We start from the raw sequence: 7,231 nt of genomic DNA, 5'->3' as shown, positions 1-7,231 counted from the left end.
TTGATTCTGTAGTTTGCATTACCGTAAGGGTGAATCCACCCTTCTGTATGTCTCACAGTTTAGCTTCTGTCCTCTTAGCACGGAGAGAGAGAGGGGAGTGATTCCAGTTTCTGCAGCTTCTGTGAAGCTGCATCTTTCCAGAAGTTGTCTGAGCAGAGGTAAAAGCCAAAGTGGGGGTGTGGGGTTGCCTTTTTCTCTTTGCTCTTGTTTTAGCTCATCTACCTTCAGAGGACACCTTCTCTGGGATCCTCTTTGTACCAACACCTGCACATAGTAATGCCAGCTACATAGAGAAACCTCATCCCAGCTCCTGGGAAACTGGAAATGACCTCACCTCTCCTCCAGAACTTTCTCTCTGCTCTCCCTGATCCTGCTCTTGGATGCTGAGTGGCAGAGAAACAGTCACCCATTTTGAAGCATCTGTTTGCAGCTGAAATGCCTCAGATGCCTTTGAGGTGGCAGCTGGGATTGCCTGCCACCTAGAATAAGCTAAGCCGAGCTGGGATAAGTGGCCTAGGAGAAAGCTACAGTGTGCCTGGGAGCCTGCCACCTTCTGAATTTGTGCTAATCTCAGGGCCATTTCTCAAGGGAAGAGAAGAAAGCATTCAAGTTTGACTCCTTTGCTCCCTCCTTCCCCTTGTTAGTTCAGGTTTCTTGCAGCAGTGCCCCTTGGGTGAAACACAGTGACATGGAGCAAAGCTCAAAAGACTTGAGTTGAAATAAGAGATTTGTAGTTCAGCTGAACCCAACTGGACTTTCAGATAATCACATGGGATATTTGAATCGAAGAGTTACAAAGAACTCCAGCTATAGCAAGAATTCACATGCCAAATGCATAGCGAAGTAGAGAGATCAAAAGGAGGTAAGCGCACAGGTGTGGAAGTGTGTGAAGAATGTGTGAGTGAATGCATTAGGAAAAATAGTGACATACACTGTTATAGAAGAGGAATCATTCATTAGCTTTTGGATTACAGAATCACAGAATCACAGAATGGTTGAGGTTGGAAGGGACCTCTGGAGATCATCTAGTCCAACCCCCCTGCTCAAGCAGGGTCACCTAGAGCACGTTGCACAGGATCACGTCCAGGCGGGTTGTGAAAATCTCCAGAGAAGGAGACTCCACAGCCTCTCTGGGCAACCTGTTCCAGTACTCTGTCACCCTCACAGTGAAGAAGTTTTTCCTCATGTTCAGATGGAACTTCCTGTGTTTCAGTTTGTGCCCGTTGCCTCGTGTCCTGTCACTGGGCACCACTGGAAAGAGTCTGGTCCCATCCTCTCGACACTCTTCCTTCAGATATTTGTACACATTAATAAGATCTCCTCTCAGCCTTCTCTTCTCCAGGCTAAACAGGCCCAGCTCTCTCAGCCTTTCCTCATAAGAGAGATGCTCCAGGTCCCCTAATCATCTCTGTAGCCCTTCGCTGGACTTGCTCCAGTAGTGCCACATCCCTCTTGTACTGGGGAGCCCAGAACTGGACGCAGTACTCCAGATGTGGGCTCACCAGGGCTGAGTAGAGGGGGAGAATCACCTCCCTCGACCTGCTGGCAACACTCTTCCTGATGCAGCCCAGGATACCATTGGCCTTCTTGGCCACAAGGGCACCTTGCTGCCTCATGGTTAACTTGGTGTCCATCAGCACTCCCAGGTCCTTCTCTTCAGAGCTGCTTTCTAGCACGTCAGCCCCCACCCTGTACTGGTGCATGGGGTTATTCCTCCCCAGGTGCAGGACTCTGCACTTGCCTTTGTTGAACTTCATGAGGTTCCTCTCTGCCCAGCTCTCCAGCCTGTCCAGGTCTCTCTGAATGGCAGCACAGCCCTCTGGGGTATTGGCCACTCCTTCCAGGTTTGTATCATCAGCAAACTTGCTGAGGGTGCACTCTGTCCCTTCAGCCAGGTCACTGATGAATAAGTTGAATAATACTGGACCCAGTACTGACCTCTGGGGGACACCGCTAGCTACAGGCCTCCAACTAGACTCTGCACCACTGATCACAACCCTCTGAGCTCTGCCATTCAGCCAGTTCTCAAGCCACCTTGCTGTCCACTCATCTAATGCACACTTCCTGAGCTTGCCTATGAGGATGTTATGGGAGACAGTGTCAAAAGCCTTGCTGAAGTCAAGGTCGACAACATCCACTGCTCTCCCCTCATCTACCCAGGCAGTCATTCCAGCATAGAAGGCTATCAGATTGGTTAAGCATGATTTTGCTTTGGTGAAGCCACGCTGACCACTCCTGATCTCCTTCTTTTCCTCCACATGCTTAGAGATGGCCCCAGGATGAGCTGCTCCATCACCTTTCGAGGGATGGAGGTGAGCCTAACTGGCCTGTAGTTCCCTGTGTCCTCCCTCTTGCCCTTTTTGAAGACTGGGGTGACACTGGCTTTCTTCCGGTCCTCAGGCACCTCTCCTGTTCTCCAGGACCTTGCAAAGATGATGGAGAGTAGCCTAGCAATAACATCCGCCAGCTCCCTCAGCACTCGTGGGTGCATCCCATCGGGGCCCATGGATTTGTGGGTGTCAGGTTTCACTAAATGATCTCTAACCCCATCCTCCTCAACCAAGGGAAAGTCTTCCTTTCTCCAGATTTTCTCAGTGGTCTCTAGGATCTGGGATTCCTGAGAGCTGGTCTGAGCAGTAAAGACTGAAACAAAGAAGGCATTCAGTATCTCTGCCTTCTCTGTATCCTTTGTTACCAGGGCCCCTCCCCATTCAGCAGTGGGCCCACATTTTCCCTAGTCTTCCTTTTGTAGCCAATCTATTTAAAGAAGTCCTTCTTGCTGTCCTTGACATCCCTTGCCAGATTTAATTCCAAATGGGCCTTGGCCTTCCTCGTCACATCCCTGCATACTCTGACAACGTGCCTATAGTCCTCCCAAGTGGCCTGTCCCCCTTTCCACATTCTGTATACTTCCTTCTTCTGGTTGAGTTTTGCCAGGAGCTCCTTGCTCAGCCATGCAGGGCTCCTGCCTCCTTACTCATAGCGATGCTCTGATCTTGAGCTTGCAGGAAGTGATGCTTGAATATTAACCAGCTCTCTTGGACCCCCCTTCCTTCTAGGGCCCTAACCCATGGGATTCCTCCAAGTAGGTCCCTGAAGAGGCCAAAGTTTGCTCTGCTGAAGTCCAGGGTTGTGATCCTACCTATTGCCCTGCTTCCTCCTCGTAGGATCCTGAACTCCACCATCTCATGGTCACTGCCCCCAAGGCTGCCCCCAGCCTTCACATCTCCAACCAGTCCTTCTTTGTTTGTTAATACGAGGTCCAGCAGCACACCTCTCCTTGTTGGCTCCTCCACCACCTGTGTCAAAAAGTTATCACCAATGCTCTGCAGAAACCTCCTGGAGTGTTTGTGCCTAGCTGTGTTGTGTCTCCAGCAGATATCAGGCTGGTTGAAGTCCCCCATGAGAACCAGCGCCTGTGATCGTGAGGTTACTTCCAGCTGCCTGTAGAAGGCCTCCGCCACTTCCTCTCCCTGATCAGGTGGCCTGTAGTAAACACCCACCACAGTGTCCCCCATGCTAGCCTGCCCTTTAATCCTTCCCCATAAGCTCTCGACTCGCTCTTCAGCCACCCCGAGGCAGAGCTCGATACATTCCAGTTGCTCTCTCACCTAAAGAGCAACTCCACCACCTCGCTTTCCTGGCCTGGCCTTCCTAAAAAGCAGGTAGCCATCTAGGACAGCACTCCAGTCATGTGAACAATCCCACCACGTCTCTGTAATTGCATGAGCTCATGATCATGGCCCTGCAACCACGCACACAGCTCTCTAGTTCTTCCTGTTTATTTCCCATGCTGCGTGCATTGGTGTACAGGCATTTCAGAGCGCTGATTGAGCATGCAGGTTTCCCAGGAGGGATACAAGAGGATCTTCCACAGCCACAGCCCATGCGCACTTCCCTGGCTGCACGCACCCGCTGGAGGCATCCTGACTTGAGCCATGTTTTGCCAACTACCCTGTCACTATAACTCTCCCCTTCCCCCATCTTTCCTAGTTTAAAGCCCTCCTTACCAGGTTGGCCAACCTGTTGGCAAAGACACATGTGCCCCGCTTAGTGAGGTGGATCCCATCTCTCCCCATCAGTTGTCGATCTTCAAACAGGGGCCCATGCTCGTAGAAACCAAAACCCTCTTGCCAACACCAGCGGCGCAGCCAGCTGTTGGCTTGGAAAGTCCGTCTCCTCCATCCCCCTCACTGGCGGGATTGAGGAGAAGATGACCTGGGCTCCCAGACCCTTGACCACCACCCCCAGAGCTCTGAAATCCTGTTTGATGGTTTCCAGTTTGCCCTTGGTGTCATTAGTGCCCACATGGCAGAGCAGCAGAGGGTAATAGTCTGATGAGTGGACAAGCCTTGGCGTCTTTCGATGACATCTCGTACGTGAGCCCCTGGCAGGCAACAAACCTCTCTAGACAAGAGGTCAGGTCGGCAGATAGGTGCCTCCGTCCCCTGCAGCAGGGAGTCACCCACAACAATCACCCGACGCTTCTTCCAGGTGTTTCTGCAAGGCACAGGGTCTGTTGTCCCAGTTGCTTCTGTGGCAGCCATGCCCATCTCCTCCTCATCCTGGAGGGCACTAAATCTGTTCTTCAAATGCAAGTCCTCTGGAGGATTGGTAGTTTTGGATTTTTTTAGCCAGCTGTATCCTCCCTTTGCTGTGTGCCCTGATGTCTGAACCAGAGCAATTGGTTGAGGATTAGAGATATCACAATCTGGTGGGAAAAACAACATTTTCTGGGAACAATGGGAGGGTCTGCTCCTTACCCACTTCTCTAATCACATGGGCAAAGATCAGTCAGCTTTGTGCTTCACCCCATCTTGTGTTAGCTTCCATTCCCAGTCTGTTCCATGCAGTCCCATGAGAGAGAGAGAGAGGAGGTGGAAAGACCCAGGAGGAGTAATGAGCCATACTGTGGAGAAAAGGTGGTTTTTTTTTTTTGTTTGTTTGTTTGTTTGTTTGTTTTGTGGGGAAGAGAAGGAAACATAAGCTGTCAGGCAAGGATGGTGTACAAGCACTGACCCCATATACCCTAGTGAGCTGTGGGGGAGTGAGCAGGTTCTTTGTCACGTGTGGTGAATATGTGCAGGGGCAATTCAACAACCAAAGGACAGGTGAAAATTCAGCATCTTTCACTGCTTTTAAAAATAAAACCTCATGATTTGAGGGACTCCAGCTTATGGTCTAGGATCTTTCAAGACTGGCAGAGCTGGGTGTTTGTGTAGACAGGTCTCCACAGAACCTTGCAAGAGCTGGCTGTGAGAGTGTGAAAGCTATGTGTGCAGACTTAGGGGTGGAAGGTCTGGGATGGGGGAAGGGTGAGGGGTCTGGATTTGGCTACAGCCCTGAAAGTTCTTAAGACGAGGCCCTGAGGTGTGGCTGGGATCTGTGGGGGTTTGGGCACAGGGGATTTGGACAGTGGATTTAAATTTCAAGTTCAAGGTTCCAGAGTAATTGAAGTCTCAGCAACTCCCCACTGTGAGGCAAAGCTAGAAGCATTACAAGTTCTTTTGGTTAAGAGTGAACAATCTCCATATGCACTGAGGAGATCTGCTTGCAAGGCAGGCTGCTGAAAGCCTGCTCCATGTTTCATATGCAGGTTAGTAGGACCAGAATGACTGTGTAGATTCAGCTCAGCATCTAGATGTTACTGGTGTCCTGTGCAGTGCCATAAGTGGCTGCAGTGAGGCTGGCTTGACTCCAGGTGTCACTTTCTCCCTGTTTCTGTGCCTTTGTTTAGCCAGGTGTTTTTATTCTGTTTCCTCAGCAGTCCATAAACAATGAAGAGTTCAACTCAGCAGGACAGGATTTTCCTGAGGATACTACTTTCTCTGAAACATTTTTAAAACTGCTTCACAAGTACTGCAGCTTTCCTTGCAAATGCCTTCTCTCCCCCAGCCATTGTCTCTAGCCATGTCTGTGCCCTTGCTGACACTAAAAAACCCTCCAGAAATGGAGCCAATCAGATGTGCACCTGCTATTTGTATTTGTACTTAGAGAGCATCACTAGTAGAGCTTGGGCTTTTATGGAGGGGGAAGAACCCCACTTAGCACTGACAATGCCACAACATTCTGATCATCTGTTTTGCAGAGTTTAGCAAAGTACAGGCAACAGATCTGATAAAAGTTTTTGTGTTCTGAAATAGACGTTTATTGAGAAAGTAATTGCTGTAGTGGTCATGCACACACATGCATTCCACCTGTTCCTTGTTGAACCCAAGAGGGGTTAGCTAATACCTCAGCCCATTATTTCAGGAGGAGTTCATAACCCCCCCCCCCCCCACACACACACTCATATGTGTTTGTGTACACACACTATGTAAAAATTGAATGTAGTGACAATTTTGACTCAGTATCCATTGCAATTTCTATCCTCACTTTTTTAACAACTCTTCTGGTTCTTTCAAAATGTTCTTTCTCTGCCTTAAACTGTAGTACCTGTAGTGTCTGGCTACTAGGGAATATTTGGAGGGAAGTGGCTGCGTTCCAGAGAGAAGAATTTAAAGACAGAAAAATAACACTTTGGTGCAAAACCCGCTGATTTCTCTGTGGCCTAAACATCCCCCTCCCTGCCTAAAACAGGAGTAGGTTGATGCTGAACATCAAACTTGTCTTTTTATCGTTCACAAAATTGGGAGGTGAAGGTGATTCATCCTGCAGACTGTAGTGTGCACACTTCCATCTAGCTTGGGATCAAGCTCCAGTACATCAGCGTCAAGGACTGACTCTCTGCCTCCAGAGACACAAATCCAGCCTCAATTGCTTGCAGGCCTCTAGCATGTTCTTTGGCCTAGTTGTCAGTGGTTCCACAGGCTGGGGAAGGATTGCAGCACAAGACAGTAGCCAGGCAGAGTGTGTCTTCCCACAGGTTTTAGTGAGCACAGAACCCTGCTAAGAGGCATTCACTTTCTAGACCTCTCCCTCTGGTTTTCACACTTGAGCAGCTGGCCATCATGATTGTAATGGGAGACAGAGACAAGGCTGAGCTGACTGAATGGGGCACGCAAAGCCTGCAACTTTGTTTTAGCTGCTCCAATGTTTTTTTTATTCTGCTTCATTGTCTGGGCATTGGATGGGCTTGATTGCTCAGGGTGCATGTTTCCAACAACTGCTAAGTCCAGAACTTCAAAGGTGTTTGGGGTCTACTCCTACTAAACAACTRTTGGAGTCAGGATTCTAAATGCCTTTGCCTTTGTGAGCCTGTGTGTTGTTATAAAAGATCCAGTCTGTACCA

The sequence above is a fragment of the Apteryx rowi genome, unplaced genomic scaffold, assembly GCF_003343035.1.
Source record: "Apteryx rowi isolate R43461 unplaced genomic scaffold, aptRow1 scaffold_578, whole genome shotgun sequence".
Classification (NCBI taxonomy): domain Eukaryota; kingdom Metazoa; phylum Chordata; class Aves; order Apterygiformes; family Apterygidae; genus Apteryx; species Apteryx rowi.
This window is presented reverse-complemented; position numbering follows the sequence as displayed.